General features: G+C 39.6%; 1 protein-coding gene across 1 annotated transcript in view; it reads left to right on the top strand.

Annotated features, from left to right (window-relative positions):
* LOC124796335 (ER degradation-enhancing alpha-mannosidase-like protein 3) overlaps positions 1 to 21260 on the top strand; it is a 228558-nt gene that overhangs the window by 87582 nt on the left and 119716 nt on the right. The gene's annotated exons all lie outside the window — the stretch shown is intronic.

Raw genomic sequence — 21260 nt, 5'->3', positions numbered from 1 at the left:
GCAAAAGCCTACTCAGGTTCTTTGAAACTATCTTACCTAAACATTCAAACAATGGCAAGTACAGGATGGGATAACAACAATATGAGAAGGGTAGATTGCTACTCATCACATTTAGGAGGCACTAAATTGCAGACAGGCACAATGAAAATAATGTTAAAAATATTCAACTTTTGGACCTAGATCTTCATCAGAAGTAGATGTCTCGCAGCGCTCTCTCTCTCTCTCTCTCTCTCTCTCTCTCTCTCTCTCTCTCTCTTTTGCACGTACACATGCTCGTGCATGCTCTTGCAACTACTGTTAGGGCACTAAGGTTAGACTGCGACTGCATCTGAGTTGAGCAACAGTCTAGCTAGGGAGGGTAATGGGGGGGAAAGGAAAAGGTGTAGAGTAGGGTGAAATGCTAGTGCTACCTGTTGGAGTGCTCAGGGACATGGTGGGGACGGGATAGGGCTGCCAGGTGCTGTATGGTAGGATATGATGTGGAAGGGATTGGGTGGGGGGGGGAGGGGGATGAAGTGGAGAAGAAGAAAACACTTAGGTAGGTGCATTGGCAGGATAGAAGGCACGTATGAGGTGGAACCCAAAATTTTCGGGACTGGTGCTGCCATCTGGAAAGTAGGAATAGTAGAGCTTTGCACCACTAGGTGGCAAGAGCTACATATTTGATGATTCAGTGTGTGGAGGGGCATTCAGCTGGGAGGACATGTTGCATGCCCACAGCGATTTCCGTAATACTCTGTGTTTGGTGTGTGGCGATTTTACGATGGATCTGCAAACAGAACAGCGTGTGTGTATCAAATTCTATGCAAATCTCGGGAAAAGTGCTACAGAGACTCTTGCAGTGATTCAACAAGTGTTTGGGGGACAGAATCTGAGCCGTACGCATGTGTTTGAGTGGCATACTCGGTTCAGGGATGGCCGTACAGATGTTGAAGATGATGCTCACACTGGAATGCCCATTAGCTGCACAATGCCAGACATTGTTGCCAAACTTCAACAATTTGTTTGTGTGGATCGACGTTGAACCATTCAAGACCTTGCGGATGAAGTGGGTATTGGCTATGGGACACGTCAACGATTGTTGATTGATGAATTGGGCATGAATTGTGTTGCCGCATAATTTGTGCCAAGGATCTTGACTGCCGATCAGAAGGCACAACGTGTTGAAGTGTGCACGGACCTTCATCAGATAGCATCTAATGATCCAACCTTCTGTCACGGGTTATCACCGGCGATGAGAGCTGGGTTCACGGTTATGACCCAGAGACAAAGCAACAATTGTCCCAGTGGAAGAGCCCGGGCTCTCCAAGAGCCAAAAAAGTGAGACAGATGAAGAGCAAAGTAAAGAGCATGATCGTCATTTTCTTTGATCCCAAGGGAATTATGCACAAAGAATTCATCCCACCCAACCAAACAGTGAATTCCCCATACTACTGTGGCATTTTGCAACAGTTCCATGAAAACGTGCGGTGACGATGGCCCGAACTTTGGCATCAAGGGAACTGTCTGCTGCATCACGACAATGTGCCCTGTCACACGTCCTTGATTACCAGGACCTTTTGGCATAAAACAACATGGCGGTTGTACCCCACCCACCGTACTTGACAGATTTGTCGCCTTGCGACTTCATGCTATTCCCAAAACTGGAACTCAAGTTGAAAGGCCATCGGTTCGACACTCTAGAGAGGGTTCAAGAAGCATCGCTGGCGGTAATAAACACCCTCAAAGAACAGGACTTCCAGAAAACATTTGACCAGTGGCAGAAGTGCTGGGATGGGTGTGTACGTGCGGATGAGAACTACTTCGAGGTTGATAGTGACCCTTAGTCCAAAGGTAAGGTTTTCAACAGATGGTAGCACCAGTCTCGAAAGTTTTGGATAGCATCTCGTATAATACTGGAGTGGGAGTGGGGAAGGGCAGGGAGGGCATAGGCAGGTGGAGAGATGGTCGACGGGCTAGCAAAGGCTTTGGCCGGGGGGGTGGGGGAGGGGGGGGGGGGGGGCTACTGAAACAAAGGATATGTTGCAACATATCTGTTATTCCTGTAACCCCATAGTCTTTACACTTAGAAGTCCAAGAAAGCAGTGTCAGTTGGATGCTGTTACACTGTATTTAGGACCTGTCTATCCGAGACAGTGACAGTTAACTCTGTTTCATTCACGCGGTCTCTAGTGAACTTCACATGGATGAGACAACTTTCGTTACTGCCCAGCATAACCGAGCCCCACTAAGAACTTTTTTCAAATATCATCAGCATACAAATAGGTCCAGAACAGCCACAAGAATCAGTAAACCTGATATTTCATATATACATTCTAATTGTTTTTATTTAATGGTTGATGTGTTACACTTGTCACCTTTTCTGGGAAGTTATTAGCTGCAGCACTATTACATATATTTCTCTGAACTTACTTGTATTTAGTGACAAGTCTAACATAGAATATTAAAATCAACACTGTGGCAGATTCTATGTGAAGAAAGTGAGAGCTGATTGCAGTCTGTCATCAGGCCTGTTTCCTGACATACCTGCTGAAGAAGCAGGAAAGGGATACAGACAAAAGAATATATATCAGAAGTTGGAAGAGTGAAATATTGTTGTTGACTTATGTGTTGTTGTTGAATGCATGGCAGAACTAAGGGAAATAGTGAATGTAATAAACATGGTGCTTAATAAAAGCATTCACCTGAGTGATTGTTAAAGGAAAAACATCCTCTTACATTTTTTAATAAAGAAAGACACAATATAAGTCTGCAGGTTAAAGTTCATAGCATTACAAAATTAATTTAGTATGAAATATGAGACAAATTAGCAAAACAAAAAAAGTTAATGTTTTGGTGGCGATGGTCATTAGTAGTAATAGCAGCAGCAGTGATTTATTCAGCAAAGGATCATTTAACAATGATGCATCTGTCAGCTTGATACAGGGAAAATTGCAAGTCATATATACTGATATATGGGTACACAAACGTGCATAATGAGGAGAGTTTTTCAGTAAGAACATTTTTTGTGTGGCCATAAATTATGCAATTGGTACACAATTACACGATGAAGTGAATTATAAACAGAAGTGTTCACTATGTTGTTCATAATAGCTTACCTGCATTCCTGTTTTCTTATCCATTGTTAAATTTTCTCCTGCATTACCTCTATTTGATTTTGTATTTATAACCCTGTATTCACCTTAACAGAAGTCCTGTTCCTCCTTCCACTGAACTTCACTAATTCCCATTATGTCTAACTTCAACCTGTCAATTTCCTTTTCTAAATTTTCTAACGTTCTGGTCCAATTAAAGGATCCAACATTCCACACTTCAATCCATAAAGTATCAGTTTTGACAAATGCAGCAGGTGAAAGGAAATACAAATGTGTAAAAAATGAGCTTGACAGAAAAGTGCAAAATGGCTAAGCAGGAATGAATGGAGGACAAATGTAAGGATTTAGAAGCATATATCATGAGGGGAAAGATAGGTACAGCCTTAGAGAAAACTGAAGAGTGAAAAGAGAAGCAGATGTATGAATATCAAGAGCTCAGATATAAAACCAGTCCTAAGCAAAGAATAGAAAGCTGAAAGGTGGAAGGAGTACATATAGCATCTACACAAGGGAGATGGACTTGACGGCAGTATTCTCAAAATGGAAGAGAACATAGAAGAAGATGAGATGGGAGGTAGGATACTCTGAGAAGAATTTGACGGAACACTAAAAGACCTAAGTCAGAGTAAGGCCCTGGGAATAGACAGCATTCAGTCACAGCTATTGATAGCCTTGGGATAGCCAGCCTTGACAAAACTGTTCCATATGTTGTTCAAGATATATGAGACAAGCAAAATAATCTCAGACTTTAATAAGAATAATATGATAATCTCAATGTTAAAAAAAGCAGGTGCTCACAGGTGTGAATATTACTGAACTATCAGGTTATACATCTTGGTTGCAAAATACTAACACGAATTCTTTACAGAAAAATGGAGAAACTGGTAGATGCCAACCTCAGGGAAGATCAGTTTGGATTCTGGAGAAATGGAGAAATATGTGAGGCAATACTGACCCTACGACTTCTCTTAAAAGATAGATTAAGGAAAGGCAAACCTACATTTATAGAATTTGTAGAGTTAGAAAAATCTTTTGAAGTGTTGACTAGAATACTGTGTTTGAAATTCTGAAGGTATCGGGGGTAAAATACAGGGAGTGAAAGGCTATTTACAAACAGAAACCAGGCAGCAATTATAAAGAGTTGAGGGGCATGAAAAGGAAGCAGTGGTTGAGAAGGGAGTGAGACAGGGATAATGGAATGAAGTCAGGCAAAATCAATTGATGCTGCCACTTAAAGTGGTAGATAGATGCATTTTGCTATTTGGGCAATAAAATAACTGCTGATGATCGTAGTAGAGTGGATATAAAATTTAGCCTGGCAATGCCAAGAAAAGTGTTTCTGAAGAAGAGAAATTTATTTACATCAAATATAGATTTAAGTATTAGGAAATCTTTTCTGAAAGTATTTGTATAGAGTGTAGCCATGTACGGAAGTGTAACATGGACGATAAACAGTTTAGACAAGAAGAGAATAGAAGCTTTCAAAATGTGGTGCTACAGAAGGATACTGAAGATTGGATGGGTAGATCGCATAACTAATGAGGTGGTACTGAACAAAACTGGAGAGGCAAAACTTGACTAAAAGAAGGGATCCATCGATAGGACAGATTCTGAGACATCAAGGGACCACCAATTTAGTTTTGGAGGGAAGTGTGGGATGTACAAATTGTAAAGTTAGCGTGAATTGCATGTGCAATTCATGCCTTAAATTATGAATGGATTATGCACCCTCAAGCAGGGCAGAGAATAATGCAACATGAAACAAATACAAGAACTTGCATACATTTAGTATGTGAATGACAATACAATATGAATGTGTATTGCTATATACTGTACTTCAGCATGTAATATCATTAGGTACTGGAATAGTGTATGCAAGGCCTCTTTGAACCATTAGATGAATCTTGAAACCTTTTGAATGGCTGTTAATGGACTGAGAGTCCACTGTTTTCATCCCACGCTCATGCATACCGTATTTACTCGAGTCTAAGCCGCACTCGAATCAAAGCCGCACCTGAAAAATGAGACTCGAAATCAAGGAAAAAAAATTTCCCGAATCTAAGCCGCACCTGAAATTTGAGACTCGAAATTCAAGGGGAGAGAAAAGTTTTAGGCCGCACCCACAAATCGAAACAAAGTTGGTCCATTGTAATATGAGACACAATTTAGGTCGAATGAAAGACGATACAGCTACAGTAGTTTGGTTCGAGTCGTAAGCTTAGCAGTTAAGCTTTACCAGGTAGCCATTGCTATGCGTCAGGCGCTCCGTCCGTATTTATACGGATACCCTTCCTTTTTCACATGCTTCGTCTGGTTTGAATTGATTGCTTATTTTTCTTTGATCTGATAAGCGCAGTTTTCTTTGTTATAGGTGTTTACGTCACTCTACGCTGAAAATGCATTACTGTACTGTGTCATGCATTGTTTGTCGTACTCTGATACTGCGTATGGCCTGTCGCCGATCGTGGCATGGCTTGCTTTTGAGCGCGCTACCGCCGCTTACAAATAAAAAAAAAAGAAAAAGAGAGAGAGCGGAATCGTCTCACTAGCGAAACAATGGCAAGAGACTGCTACTTGTTGTTACTTACACTGCTGCTTTCTTTGATAATGATTAACAAGAACCAAATAATAGACTGCGTATGATAGAAGATGTTCTGAACGAGAGTTTAGCGAAAATTTTTCTCCATTTGAAAATCTTTGCAGGCGCCTCTTTAGTACATTACATTCTGCACAGAAATTAGAGTCATCTTAGATTTAAAAATCTAGGCAATTGCCTCGCTTCGTTTCTGACTGTATCACTGTTTAGCATAAGAATAATACGAATATACACATGACATGATATGTATATTCTTCCGCGTTTGCTGTTGTCTCACTCTAGTTTTTTGGTTTATTACGCAGACAGGATTTAAATGAGATAGTAGCAAACACGAAACAATACATGGCAAAATGTTTATATTCGTATTATTCTTATGGTGACGAGAATACTGCATGTGATTCACAATTTATAAAAGTTCGTATTAGCAACCATCTCTTCTCACAGATAGGAAAAAATTCAGAACGTAGAGTTGGCCATATTGACAAACATCCTAAACATTCTTGCCAGTCGGGTTTTCGTAGTACATTGAAATGCTGCTACATTCGAAGATGAACAATACAGAATTAGTATTTACTTCGTTGGATAATATATGAAAATGCAGTGGTCGAAACTCGGCGCGGAGAAAAAAGCTTGTCTTCCACCTTTTTTTTTTTTAAATTTATTTACTGACGCAGAGGTTTTGGCGCCAGTATTTATCTTTGTGCCTACAAACAGCACACAACGCATGCCTGTGTAGCGCTACATATATTCGACGGCAGAACTAAGTTGTGGCAGCACCCACCGACATTTTTAAGAACTTCCGCTTGCTTTGCACTCGATTCTAAGCCGCAGGCGGTTTTTTGGATTACAAAAACCGGATAAAAAGTGCGGCTTAGATTCGAGTAAATACGGTAGAATACTGTCAGTGATTCCTCGATTGTATAGCAGGCACTTTATTCTTACACGATACGTGATATTTTGGTATGGTTGATTTCTCCATGAGGAGGGCGGTGAGATACCCAGCTATGGATTACAAGTGGCAATAAGAGTAGTTCCAGTTGTAAAATATATTTATCTGGAGAACTTGACTATTTTCAACTTCATGCAAGACAATTTCCATATGTCAATCAGTATATATTCAATCAAATTGCTCACATTTTGTGAAATAAATTTAAAAAATCTTACAACAGGAGATGCTGCTGTTACCTCCAACTTAGCTGACTCCATTGCTCTACTAACAGTTCTTTGCCTAAAGTGAACGCAACTATTAACTTCTGCTGATCATTGAGATTCTTCGAAGGTCTAGTAGTTTTTCCACTCTTCTGCCAAGTAGCCGAAGAAATTTCTTAAAAATTCTGCCTGTCATTTAAACATGCATTAGAAAAAAGAGGTGAAATGTTTTCTAGTCATTGTATGATTGTGTTTCTTTTTATCATATCAGTTGTCCTATATGGGATATGATAATACAATTTTCACAATGGTATGTACATGAAGTAAAAGGTACTTGTATGTGATCAGAATAAAACAGAAGACTTTACAGTGATATAAAGTATAATAACTGTTTGCATGCTTAATAGTGCTAGTTCATCTAATAATGGCCAGTGTAGTGGATGTGATGTGACAAGCTATAAGACCCAGCAATAGCAGTGGCTATAGGGACAATGTTTTCTAGAATTATGAAGGTCATTCCAGCAGCACAGAGCAGCCAGCAAAGCAAAAGATGAGTACCAATTGTTGCTGTGAAGGATTAAGGCAGTCACCCTGAGGTGATGCTTCAATATTCCTCTGAGATGTCCATCTATGTGTAGGAGAGACATTCTGCAGCTGTGCCTCTGAAACCATTTGAATCCATCTGCACTGGAGAACTGGGAAGCTGGAACAAAATTGGTGTTATAACTTAGGATTGTCTCAATGACAACGGATGTTTCTTGAAGTTCACTGAGCAGATTGAATATCCCATCATTTTTATGGGGTGCATCCAGGATATTAACTCTGTGCTGGTACTGCGAACGGCTGAAAGCAAGGGGAAACTACAGCCGTAATTTTTCCCGAGGGCATGCAGCTTTACTGTATGATTACATGATGATGGCGTCCTCTTGGGTAAAATATTCCGGAGGTAAAATAGTCCCCCATTCGGATCTCCGGGCGGGGACTACTCAAGAGGATGTCGTTATCAGGAGAAAGAAAACTGGCGTTCTACGGATCGGAGCGTGGAATGTCAGATCCCTTAATCGGGCAGGTAGGTTAGAAAATTTAAAAAGGGAAATGGATAGGTTGAAGTTAGATATAGTGGGAATTAGTGAAGTTCGGTGGCAGGAGGAACAAGACTTCTGGTCAGGTGACTACAGGGTTATAATCACAAAATCAAATAGGGGTAATGCAGGAGTAGGTTTAATAATGAATAGGAAAATAGGAATGCGGGTAAGCTACTACAAACAGCATAGTGAACGCATTATTGTGGCCAAGATAGACACGAAGCCCACACCTACTACAGTAGTACAAGTTTATATGCCAACTAGCTCTGCAGGTGACGAAGAAATTGAAGAAATGTATGATGAAATAAAAGAAATTATTCAGATTGTGAAGGGAGACGAAAATTTAATAGTCATGGGTGACTGGAATTCTAGTGTAGGAAAAGGGAGAGAAGGAAACATAGTAGGTGAATATGGATTGGGGGACAGAAATGAAAGAGGAAGCCGCCTGGTAGACTTTTGCGCAGAGCACAACATAATCATAACTAACACTTGGTTTAAGAATCATGAAAGAAGGTTGTATACATGGAAGAACCCTGGAGATACTAAAAGGTATCAGATAGATTATATAATGGTAAGACAGAGATTTAGCAACCAGGTTTTAAATTGTAAGACATTTCCAGGGGCAGATGTGGACTCTGACCACAATCTATTGGTTATGACCTGTAGATTAAAACTGAAGAAACTGCAAAAAGGTGGGAATTTAAGGAGATGGGACCTGGATAAACTAAAAGAAACAGAGGTTGTACAGAGATTCAGGGAGAGCATAAGGGAGCAATTAACAGGAATGGGGGAAATAAATACAGTAGAAGAAGAATGGGTAGCTTTGAGGGATGAAGTAGTGAAGGCAGCAGAGGATCAAGTAGGTAAAAAGACGAGGGCTAGTAGAAATCCTTGGGTAACAGAAGAAATATTGAATTTAATTGATGAAAGGAGAAAATATAAAAATGCAGTAAGTGAAACAGGCAAAAAGGAATACAAACGTCTCAAAAATGAGATCGACAGGAAGTGCAAAATGGCTAAGCAGGGATGGCTAGAGGACAAATGTAAGGATGTAGAGGCCTATCTCACTAGGGGTAAGATAGATACTGCCTACAGGAAAATTAGAGAGACCTTTGGAGATAAGAGAACGACTTGTATGAATATCAAGAGCTCAGGTGGAAACCCAGTTCTAAGCAAAGAAGGGAAAGCAGAAAGGTGGAAGGAGTATATAGAGGGTCTATACAAGGGCGATGTACTTGAGGACAATATTATGGAAATGGAAGAGGATGTAGATGAAGATGAAATGGGAGATACGATACTGCGTGAAGAGTTTGACAGAGCACTGAAAGACCTGAGTCGAAACAAGGCCCCCGGAGTAGACAATATTCCATTGGAACTACTGACGGCCGTGGGAGAGCCAGTCCTGACAAAACTCTCCCATCTGGTGAGCAAGATGTATGAAACAGGCGAAATACCCTCAGACTTCAAGAAGAATATAATAATTCCAATCCCAAAGAAAGCAGGTGTTGACAGATGTGAAAATTACCGAACTATCAGCTTAATAAGTCACAGCTGCAAAATACTAACACGAATTCTTTACAGACGAATGGAAAAACTAGTAGAAGCCAACCTCGGGGAAGATCAGTTTGGATTCCGTAGAAACACTGGAACACGTGAGGCAATACTGACCTTACGACTTATGTTAGAAGAAAGATTAAGGAAAGGCAAACCTACGTTTCTAGCATTTGTAGACTTAGAGAAAGCTTTTGACAATGTTGACTGGAATACTCTCTTTCAAATTCTAAAGGTGGCAGGGGTAAAATACAGGGAGCAAAAGGCTATTTACAATTTGTACAGAAACCAGATGGCAGTTATAAGAGTCGAGGGACATGAAAGGGAAGCAGTGGTTGGGAAGGGAGTAAGACAGGGTTGTAGCCTCTCCCCGATGTTGTTCAATCTGTATATTGAGCAAGCAGTAAAGGAAACAAAAGAAAAATTTGGGGTAGGTATTAAAATTCATGGAGAAGCAATAAAAACTTTGAGGTTCGCCAATGACATTGTAATTCTGTCAGAGACAGCAAAGGACTTGGAAGAGCAGTTGAATGGAATGGACAGTGTCTTGAAAGGAGGATATAAGATGAACATCAACAAAAGCAAAACAAGGATAATGGAATGTAGTCTAATTAAGTCGGGTGATGCTGAGGGAATTAGATTAGGAAATGAGGCACTTAAAGTAGTAAAGGAGTTTTGCTATTTGGGGAGCAAAATAACTGATGATGGTCGAAGTAGAGAGGATATAAAATGTAGGCTGGCAATGGCAAGGAAAGCGTTTCTGAAGAAGAGAAATTTGTTAACATCCAGTATTGATTTAAGTGTCAGGAAGTCATTTCTGAAAGTATTTGTATGGAGTGTAGCCATGTATGGAAGTGAAACATGGACTGTAAATAGTTTGGACAAGAAGAGAATAGAAGCTTTCGAAATGTGGTGCTACAGAAGAATGCTGAAGATTAGATGGGTAGATCACATAACTAATGAGGAGGTACTGAATAGGATTGGGGAGGAGAGAAGTTTGTGGCACAACTTGACCAGAAGAAGGGATCGGTTGGTAGGACATGTTCTGAGGCATCAAGGGATCACCAATTTAGTATTGGAGGGCAGCGTGGAGGGTAAAAATCGTAGAGGGAGACCAAGAGATGAATACACTAAGCAGATTCAGAAGGATGTAGGTTGCAGTAGGTACTGGGAGATGAAAAAGCTTGCACAGGATAGAGTAGCATGGAGAGCTGCATCAAACCAGTCTCAGGACTGAAGACAACAACAACAACACAACTGATATTTTATCTGACAACCTCCCAGCTATTCTCAAGGCGAGTCTCTTGCCAAAGTTTTAAGGAACTTTACAGTGTGGAGTAGACGCACATTTTTTTACACAGGAAGAAGACAATGAAAGAAATTCACTGTCAATATCTTAGCTGCTAAGAGGCATTGCAAGTATTAAAAAAAAAAGCTAAAAATTGCCAAATTCGTAGCATGCCAGGTGACGGTAGAAACGTACGTCCCTACTGGCACTGTAGCAACTGTGCATCTGTAACTAGGCACTCACACAGCCGAGGCTAGCAGTACATTTGAAACAGGAAACACAACACAACCCGATTGTAATTTGTAAAGAACGTTTCAGGTTACCTTTCATTGATAATTTCTCTGACACTACAGTGCACAGTCACTATTCTCTCGAATTAGCCACTCAAGTAACATCTATCACAAATTATCAGTCACTTTTTGCAGTATTGGTAAGTATTGACAATACAGATAAAGCTGAATTAATATTTATTGTGCTCTCATAAGGCATACCTGCTAATAGTACCTTTTTTTCCCCTTCCAGTTTCACAGTAATGTGGAATTCAGTTAACGTTCTCAGTTTAGCAATGATGAAATATGAACAATGTAGTTTCCAAGGAAATCGCCTACTTCTGCTGGGGATGTACGTATGAGTCATTTCTTAGTTGATTTCCTTGACATTCATTCAAATGATATCGACATTTTGTTTGAATTTGTTGATACCTTAGAAGTAATAGGAAATAACTATATGATTCCATGAATAGTGGTTCAGATGACTGCAGTTGTGCCAGTAACAATCCTGAAGGAGAATACCTTCCAAGCCTTTAAAAAAAAAAAAAAAAAAAAAAAAAAAACCTCGCATTGCAACAGCTTTCAGCAACAAAGAAAAGGCAGTGAAATATTGGTTAAACACAGGAGGGGAAAAATGCTTGAAGTTATGCAGTGTGCAAAGGTGTTTTCATTTCATGAAATCGGAGTGCGAACTGTACGAATGAAAGAATGAGTTACATAAAGTAAGAAATATGCACCAAATGGAAACCCGAAAGCATCTGAATGAAAAACTATTAGAAAGATTTAAAACTGCACTATTATTGATGAAGATCTAGGAGCTGGACCCTCCGAATTGCATCTGACATGAACATTGCTAGTTTCCAGGCTTTATCGCCTGACTATGCAGGTTCAAGAAATTGTACAGAATAGGGAGTTGCAAAATTACCAATTTCATGTCACTTAAACATGTAAAGCAGCTGCCAGTGATAGACAATGCTATAGAGAAATTCATAGCTGACATAAAGACGAAACGTGCTGTTATCCCCGCAACTGCTGTTTATAATGCTGATCCATCAGGTTTTGTGAAAGAACTGCATGCACACAGCACTTTATCGTTTCGGGGTGAAGAAAAGTTTGAATCAGTTGCCCAATCAATGAATGCAATGACACATTCATATACTATAATGCCAGTGATAAATATGAGTGATTTACTGTTTCCACAGCTGTACATCTGTCTTTAAGAACCGCAAGGCAAACTAGGACTTAAATAAAAAAATTGACTGTTTAGTTCCAAAAATCTTGTAATCAGTGTATCAAAATCTGGAAAAATGGGAAAGAATAATTTTCAACATTTCATTCCAAGCGTATTCCAATTAGCTGCAGAAAATAATTCATTGCTTTTGTTGGGTTCATGGTCTGGACATAATGACGCCTCTGTTTTTGTGGAGGATGATGAAAAATCTGTAGGTGTAATGTGGATTCCACCTGGAACTGCTAGTGCAATTCAACCTCTCGATAAAGAATTTTTTCAACAGTGGAAAGCATTTTTTAGGAAAGTATCAGACAACATAATTTCCAATACATCTCTCTCATTTCAGGTTTATCAGCAGAACAGTATTCTTAAGCTCCAGTCATTTGTGCATCAGCAGTTTTCTTCACCACACTTTACGAATTTGATCAAGTATGCCTGGTATGCAGTGCGATATGCAGAACAATGGCTGGGACCATTTCTGACTCCATCCCAGTTCTGTCTAAATCTGACTGCATCAATTTTTCCTTTGTCCGATGTGCCTGGTGCAAGAAAAATGTTTGTTTTTGTTATTCAATAGAAACTTCGCATTTTTGTGATGATTACAGGAAATAGACAAAGAACTGTTTCACTGATACTCAAATGTACAACATCAAACATTATTATAAGGAATGGCCTACAGGAATTCTTGTAAAATATAGTACTTCCAGACACATTTCATTTCAACAAATACAGGTCCTCATTGATGAAAGTTATGTGTGACATCAAACATTGCCATGATTTTATTTTCTCTGCTAGCCACTTTTATTAGAATTACGTGTGCAAGAATTGAACTGTCGATATGAAGTTCGTAAAAAAAAAAAAAAAAAAAAAAAAAAAAAAAATAATGTTTGTATAGTTTCAGCCAGGTTTTCACCAAAGCAAACAAGCACGAGCAAAAGAGAATTCTGTCTGTTGTACCTGGTAGGCCTCTTGCAGGACTTTCAACTGGACGCCACTGCAGCTACTTAAGTGTCCCTAACCTACTTGTTTACCTAATCGGAAAATGGAAACCTGCAGTTTAATGTGGAAACCACATGCCTTTCGTGGCCAATCAAACATCTATGAGAAGTGAATGCTCGGTTAAAAATCATAGTGAAAAAGTTCTGGTGCGAATGGTATTTTATCCCGCACTCTCTGGATCACGAAGCGCACACTTTGTCACTAGACCATCTTTGTTTTAGAGAGGGGAAGAAAAAGAGGGAAAAAAAAGACCATTAGACCTTGCATGCATAGTGGAAACACTAGCTGTGTCACCTCTTTAGATGATGCTTGATGTCGGTAATTAGTGTTCTGTTTATAAATTTCCCTCAATTGTAATGAGAAGCCAGGGAAAAATGGCAGCTGACATACAAGGAAAATTTTGGACCAGTGCTAAGGAGAGATGGAGGTGCCATTCCGCGTAAAGTGCGTGATATCCATGCATGTCACACTTCCATACAAATTGCGACACTTAATTTCTTCCTTCCCTGCACCATTTTGCATACTCCATTAAGAACAGTGCTCTCACCGTGCAAAATAATCCACACTGAATAGCAAAGTTTCGCATTGTGGCTCTAACGAGATAGAGTTGTATCCTGCATGCCAAATATTAGCTCAAAAAACTAAAAACTAATAACACAGCATTCATAGGCAATGTTTGCTCTCTCGTGTTCTCTTCTGTTCCCTCTAGTATAAACGATTTTACCCATATACAAGCAGCTGGTAGTGAGTTTTCTGCAAATGCTCATTCACATGTGTTCACTTTCATTCACTCCGTTATAAACCATGCTTTACATGCTTGAAATTGGTATGTGTCTGAACTCCAAATAATTCCACTACGTGGTGCTGTGTGAGTGATTCACCAAGTTACATGCTAGGTGGGCAGGGCTGTACCAACTGGTGTTATAAGTTGTTCTTCACATGGCAGAAATGTATAACTTTAACATTTCTTACAAAATACTTGCAGTGCCTCTTAGCAGCTGCAATTTTGGCAGTGCATTTCTTTTGTTGTCTTCTCCCTGTGTAACAAATTTCAGGGTTGTTTTCGACTTGTCTTATTGAACCATTCCCTTGTCAATCCTTACATAGTTATGATAAACTTCAGGCTGAAAACCAAACCAATGAGAGAGTGTTTGACATATAGTGTTACAGAAAATGATGCAGATTGATAAGATAAGTAAAGAAGACATTCCCTGCAGAATCAGTGAGGAAAGTACAACCAAGAAGAAGGGGCAGCATTATAGGACTTGGGTGAAGACATCAGATTAACTTCCCCAGTACTGGAATGGGCCAGATAGGGGAAAACAGTGAATGGAATATATGCGGCATAATTAAGGATGTGGGTGTACATGCTGCTATGAGATTTCAAGAATGTCTCAGACTCTTTCCATTGCTCAGTTTTTATAAAATTCAGCTGCATAGGCATTTATTAACACAGGAATATGGGGAAAACAATGTCATATTTGTATATCCATGCACAATATATTTTTCCTCTTTTATGGACCTTGGACCTTCCCCCCCCCCCCCCCCCCCCCCTCCACCCACCCACCCACCACACTCTCTCTCTCTCTCTCTCTCTCTCTCTCTCTGTGTGTGTGTGTGTGTGTGTGTGTGTGTGTGTGTGTGTGTGTGTGTGTGTGTGTAAAAATGCAGTGTTATGTGATTACATCACAAGTTAAGTTGAGAAATTTTTGAAACTATCAGGAGATAGAATGGTTGGCAAGCTCTTAACTCCAGAAGACAATAGTCCAAGTACTTCTTAAAAACACTTTCCCTCTTGCCTTTCTCACAAAAAAGTTAGGGTATCACTAACCTGCCCCTACTGTTTACTCTACTATAATCTATTCCTCTTTCCTCCTCGAGGAAGATACAAACAAACTGAAAAATCTAGGATTGTGTTTCTGTGCAATTGAGGCCTAAAATTATAGCATAAACCAAACTGCAGTTTTTGTGAGTTAAACATAAAATTATAGTTGCCTTTTTCAATCCTTACTGTGAGTTTTCTCAATAAATGATGGAAAAGGAGCACAGAAATTAGAATTTCCTGTTTCTTTATGATCTTCACAGATTCCCTTTAGTTTCTTTATTATATCAAGTAAATATACATGTCCTGCTAACTGCAACACACATTAAATGAGGGTTGTTTGAAAAGAAACTTTTTTATTGTTCATTTTGTCTCCCTTTACACTAATGCACATGGTCCAATGATGTTCCAATGCCTTGATCCCACCTCAGCTTTGGCTGTCAGTTCTTTGTTTGAAGAAAATCTCCATCCACCGAGCAAAATTTTGAGCTTAGACAAGAGATAGAAGTCTGATGGAGCCAAATCAGGCAAATAAGACAGATGTGGCAACAATTCATATCTTGATTCATGCATTTTTGCCATGGCAGTGACACTTTTCTGTATTCACACATGGACTTGATAAAATATGACTTTCTTCCTTGCCGAATGTGGCATTTTTTCACGTATCTTTTGCTTAGTTAATCCAGGTGGTGAGCGTAGTATTCTCCCATAATTATTTGACCAGTGGGGCATTAATTTATTAGCAGAATCCCTTTTGCATCCCAGAAAACTGATGACAACAGCTTTCTGTCTGATTTTATTGCCTTTGGTTTCTTTGATGGTGGTAAATTAATGTTTTTCAACTACTTTGATTGTTTTTTTGTCACTGGGGTATAGTAGTTGACCCAAGTTTCACATATTGTCACAAACTACTGCAAAAAATATTGTTTGTTTGCTCTGAAAATGGGTCATACATTGTTCGGACATTTCCATTATGATGTGGCACTCATCTAATAGATTATTTTCTCATATCCAGTTCCACTGTTAACATGTTATGTACTCATTCAGGTGACACCCGTACTGCTTCATCAATTTTTTACAATTTCAGTTGGAGATCTGCATGACCATTTTATGGACTTTTGCAGTAAGTTCTGAGTTACTAGCACTGGCAACAATTGAATACAAAGAGGCAAAGCCCCCCCCCAACGTGTTCTTAAAATCAGCATGAATTTGCTTTGCTTTCATATCTTTATTTGCAAAGTACTGAATCACTGCTTGAAATTCCTCACTCACACAACCCTCCCCCCAGAGTGGACCTCTACTCACAAGGGAACCTCCCCATTGCACCGCCCTCAGATTTAGTTATAAGTTGGCACAGTGGATAGTCCTTGAAAAACTGAACACGGATCAATCGAGAAAACAGGAAGAAGTTGTCTCGAACTATGAAAAAAATAAGCAAAATATACAAACTGAGTAGTCCATGTGCAAGATAGGCAACATCAGGGATAATATGAGCTCAGGAGTGCCGTGGTTCCGCAGTTAGCACGAGCAGCTGTGGAAGGAGAGGTCCTTGGTTCAAATCTTCCCTTGAGTGAAAAGTTTTTATTTTCAGACAATTTTCAGTTCAGGCACTCACACATAATCAACTTCCCTCTCCAAAATTCTAGGACATGTTCAGATGTGCTTGGACATATGCAGGATTTGACGGTCTACACACACAAAAATTTCAAAACGTTGAAAACATATGTTACGACAGAGCACAGGGAAAACTGTGCGTCTGTGAAACTGTTGCATTCATTTGTTGCAGTTTAAGTGACAAACTCTTATGTTTTCATCGCGTTTTTGGGAGTGATTATCACATTCATGATGATGATGATGATGATGATGATGATGATGATGATGATGATGATGATGATGATGTGGTGGTCTTCAGTCCTGAGACTGGTTTGATGCAGCTCTCCATGCTACTCTATCCTCTGCAAGCTTCTTCATCTCCCAGTACCTACTGCAACCTACATCAATCTGAATCTGCTTAGTGTATTCGTCTCTTGGTCTCCCTCTAACATTTTAACCCTCCACGCTGCCCTCCAGTACTAAATTGGTGATCCTTTGATGCCTCAGAAAATGTCCTACCAACCGATCCCTTCTTCTAGTTAAGTTGTGCCACAAAATTCTCTTCTCCCCAATCCTATTCAATACTTCCTCATTAGTTCTATGATCTACCCATCTAATCTTCAGCATTCTTCTGTAGCACCACATTTTGAAAGCTTCTATTCTCTTCTTGTCCAAACTAGTTATCGTCCATGTTTCACTTCCATACATGGCTACGCTCCATACAAATACTTTCAGAAACGACTTCCTGACACTTAAATCAATACTGGATGTTAACAAATTTCTCTTCTTCAGAAACGCTTTCCTTGCCATTGCCAGTCTACATTTTATATCCTCTCTACTTCGACCATCATCAGTTATTTTGCTTCTCAAATAGCAAAACTCCTTTACTACTTTAAGTGTCTCATTTCCTAATCTAATTTCCTCAGCATCACCTGACTTAATTTGACTACATTCCATTATCCTTGTTTTGCTTTTGTTGATGTTCATCTTATACCCTCCTTTCATGACACTGTCCATTCCGTTCACCTGCTCTTCCAAGTCCTTTGCTGTCTCTGACAGGATTACAAGGTCATCGGCGAACCTCAAAGTTTTTATTTCTTCTCCGTGGATTTTAATACCTACTCCGAATTTTTCTTTTGTTTCCTTCACTGCTTGCTCTACATACAGATTGAATAACATCGGGGATAGGCTACAACCCTGTCTCACTCCCTTCCTAACCACTGCTTCCCTTTCGTGCCCCTCGACTCTTATAACTGCCATCTGGTTTCTGTACAAATTGTAAATAGCCTTTTGCTCCCTGTATTTTACCCCTGCCACCTTCAGAATTTGAAAGAGAGTATACAAGTCAACATTGTCAAAAGCTTTCTCTAAGTCTACAAATGCTAGAAACGTAGGTTTGCCTTTCCTTAATCTAGCTTCTAAGATAAGTCGTAGGATCAGTATTGCCTCACTTGTTCCAACATTTCTACGGAATCCAAACTGATCTTCCCCGAGGTCAGCTTTTTACCAGTTTTTCCATTCGTCTGTAGAGAACACGCGTTACTATTTTGCATCTGTGACTTACTAAACTGATTGTTCGGTAATTTTCACATCTGTCAGCACCTGCTTTCTTTGGGATCGGAATTATTATGTTGCTCTTGAAGTCTGAGGGTATTTCGCCTGTCTCATAAAGCTTGCTCACCAGATGGTAGATTTTGTCATGACTGGCTCTCCCAAGGCCGTCAGTAGTTCTAATGGAATGTTATCTACTCCCAGGGCCTTGTTTCGACTCAGGTCTTTCAGTGCTCTGTCAAACTCTTTACGCAGTATTGTATCTCCAATTTCATTTTCATCTACATCCTCTTCCATTTCCATAATATTGTCCTCAAGTACATTGCCCGTGTATAGGCCCTCTATATACTCGCTCCACCTTTCTGCTTTCCCTTCTTTGCTTAGAACTGGGTTTCCATCTGAGCTCTTGATATTCATACAAGTGGTTCTCTGTTCTCCAAAGGTCTCTTTAATTTTCCTATAGGCGGTATCTATCTTACCCCTAGTGAGATAACCCTCTACATCCTTACATTTGTCCTCTAGCCATCCCTGCTTAGCCATTTTGCACTTCCTGTCGATCTTGTTTTTGAGATGTTTGTATTCCTTTTTGCCTGCTTCATTTACTGCATTTTTATATTTTCTCCTTTCATCAATTAAATTCAGTATTTCTTCTGTTACCCAAGGATTTCTACTAGCCCTTGTCTTTTTCCTTACTAGGCCCTCTGCTGCCTTCACTACTTCATCTCTCAAAGCTAGCCATTCTTCTTCTACTGTATTTCTTTCCCCCATTCCTGTCAATTGTTCCCTTATGCTCTCCCTGAAACTCTGTAAACCTCTGGTTCTTTCAGTTTATGCAGGTTCCATCTCCTTAAATTCCCACCTTTTTGCAGTTTCTTCAGTTTTAATCTACAGTTCATAACCAATAGATTGTGGTCCAGAGTCCACATCTGCCCCTGGAAATGTCTTACAATTTAAAACCTGGTTCCTAAATCTCTGTCTTACCATTATGTAATCTATCTGAAACCTGTCAGTATCTCCAGGCTTCTTCCATGTATACAACCTTCTTTTATGATTCTTGAACCACGTGTTAGCTATGATTAATTTATGCTCTGTGCAAAATTCTATCAGGCGGCTTCCTCTTTCATTTCTTAGCCCCAATCCATATTCACCTACTACGTTTCCTTCTCTCCCTTTTCCTACCACCGAATTCCAGTCACCCATGACTATTAAATTTTCATCTCCCTTCACTATCTGAATAATTTGTTTTATTTCGTCATACATTTCTTCAATTACTTCGTCATCTGCAGAGCTAGTTGGCATATAAACCTGTACTACCGTAGTAGGCGTGGGCTTCGTGTCTATCTTGGCCACAATAATGCGTTCAGTATGCTGTTTGTAGTAGCTTACCCGCACTCCTATTTTTTTATTCATTATTAAACCGACTCCTGCATTACCCCTATTTGATTTTGTATTTATAACCCTGTATTCACCTGACCAGAAGTCTTGTTCCTGCTGCCACTGAGCTTCACTAATTCCCACTATATCTTCACTAATTCCCACTATATCTAACTTTAACCTATCCATTTCCTTTTTTAAATTTTCTAACCTACCTGCCCGATTAAGGGATCTGACATTCCACACTCCGATCCGTAGAACACGTTTTCTTTCTCCTGATAATGACGTCCTCCTGAGTAGTCCTTAAATCAGACAAGGTAAAAGAATCTTTTTACCCATTCGCCAAGTGTACAAGTTAGGTGGGTTGACAACTTGACCTGTGACCTTGCGATCAGATGTTTTCGGTTCAGATTGGAGAGACACGTCCTTTGTCTACTAATCGCACGATTTTGCGGTGCGGTCGCAAAACACAGACACTAAACTTATTACAGTGAACAGAGACGTCTGTGAACGAACGGACAGATCATAACTTTGTGAAAATAAAAAATTAAACTTTTCAGTCGAGGGAAGACTTGAACCAAGGACCTCTCGTACCACAGCTGCTCACGCTAACCATGGGACCACGGCGCTCCTGAGCTCACATTGTCCTTGATGTTGCCTATCTTATGCATGGACTACTCAGTTTGTATATTTTTCTTATTTTTTTCATAGTTCCACATAACTTCTTCCTGTTTTCTCGATTGATCTGTGTTCAGTTTTTCAAGGCCTATCCACTGTGCCAACTTATAACTAAATCTGAGGGGGGTGCGATGGGGAGGTTCCCTTGTCAGAGCACTGACACATCCTGTGTTTACTCATAAAGAATGGCATATTCATACATAGAAACCTCAATGTGCTAGTGCTGATATTTGGTGGTGATTCCTTGTCTTTTGCTTTTATGGAAATTGTTACAATAAATTTGGGACAATTCTTTGGTGTTACATACATGTGAATTGCGGCTCACCAGCTTCTTATTAATGGTTTTCAGTATGTCTGTTTCAAGTTTTGCGTTGGCTTCTAGAATGGATGTACTGAAGAGACTTTGTACTAACATTGTGAAATATATGCCGCAGTTAAGAATGCAGAAAACAAGGAACTACTTCCCTTGTTTGCTATTTTCTGTGATCACTTGTCAGTATTTAGTAAGCTGTGTTCATCCTACTTTACTGCCTGAACCTTCTGCCTTTACATCATACACTATGTTGAATTTATTTTGACCATTGAAGCTCATGAGAACTGCTTCTATTATCATCTTCGCATACACATTCCCAACAGGTGTAGTGATTATTTGAATATTGTATATCTGTTGCTGGATATTTTAAAGTTGGTTGAGTGGATGAGACTAGTTTTTATTAATTGTCATGGGTGGGTTTTATTATTGTTCTTCTAAAGCCAGTTTGTCAATAATAGAGCTTGTAACTTCTTCGCCCAGTTCCATTCCATGGTTATTTTAATTGCACTTCAATTTCTTGGTCTTAATGTGATAGACATTTGACTACCAGCAGTTAAATATCTGTAATCAACAACTGACTGACAACCCTCTGCTCATATCCTTTGACATTGTTTCTTTGGAATGCTACCATTGTTATGTAAAGAACAGCAGTTACTTCTAGTTCTC

This window comes from Schistocerca piceifrons, chromosome 4, assembly GCF_021461385.2.
Source record: "Schistocerca piceifrons isolate TAMUIC-IGC-003096 chromosome 4, iqSchPice1.1, whole genome shotgun sequence".
Classification (NCBI taxonomy): domain Eukaryota; kingdom Metazoa; phylum Arthropoda; class Insecta; order Orthoptera; family Acrididae; genus Schistocerca; species Schistocerca piceifrons.
Note: the sequence above shows the minus strand (reverse complement) of the source record. Positions and strands in the feature narration are given on the sequence as shown.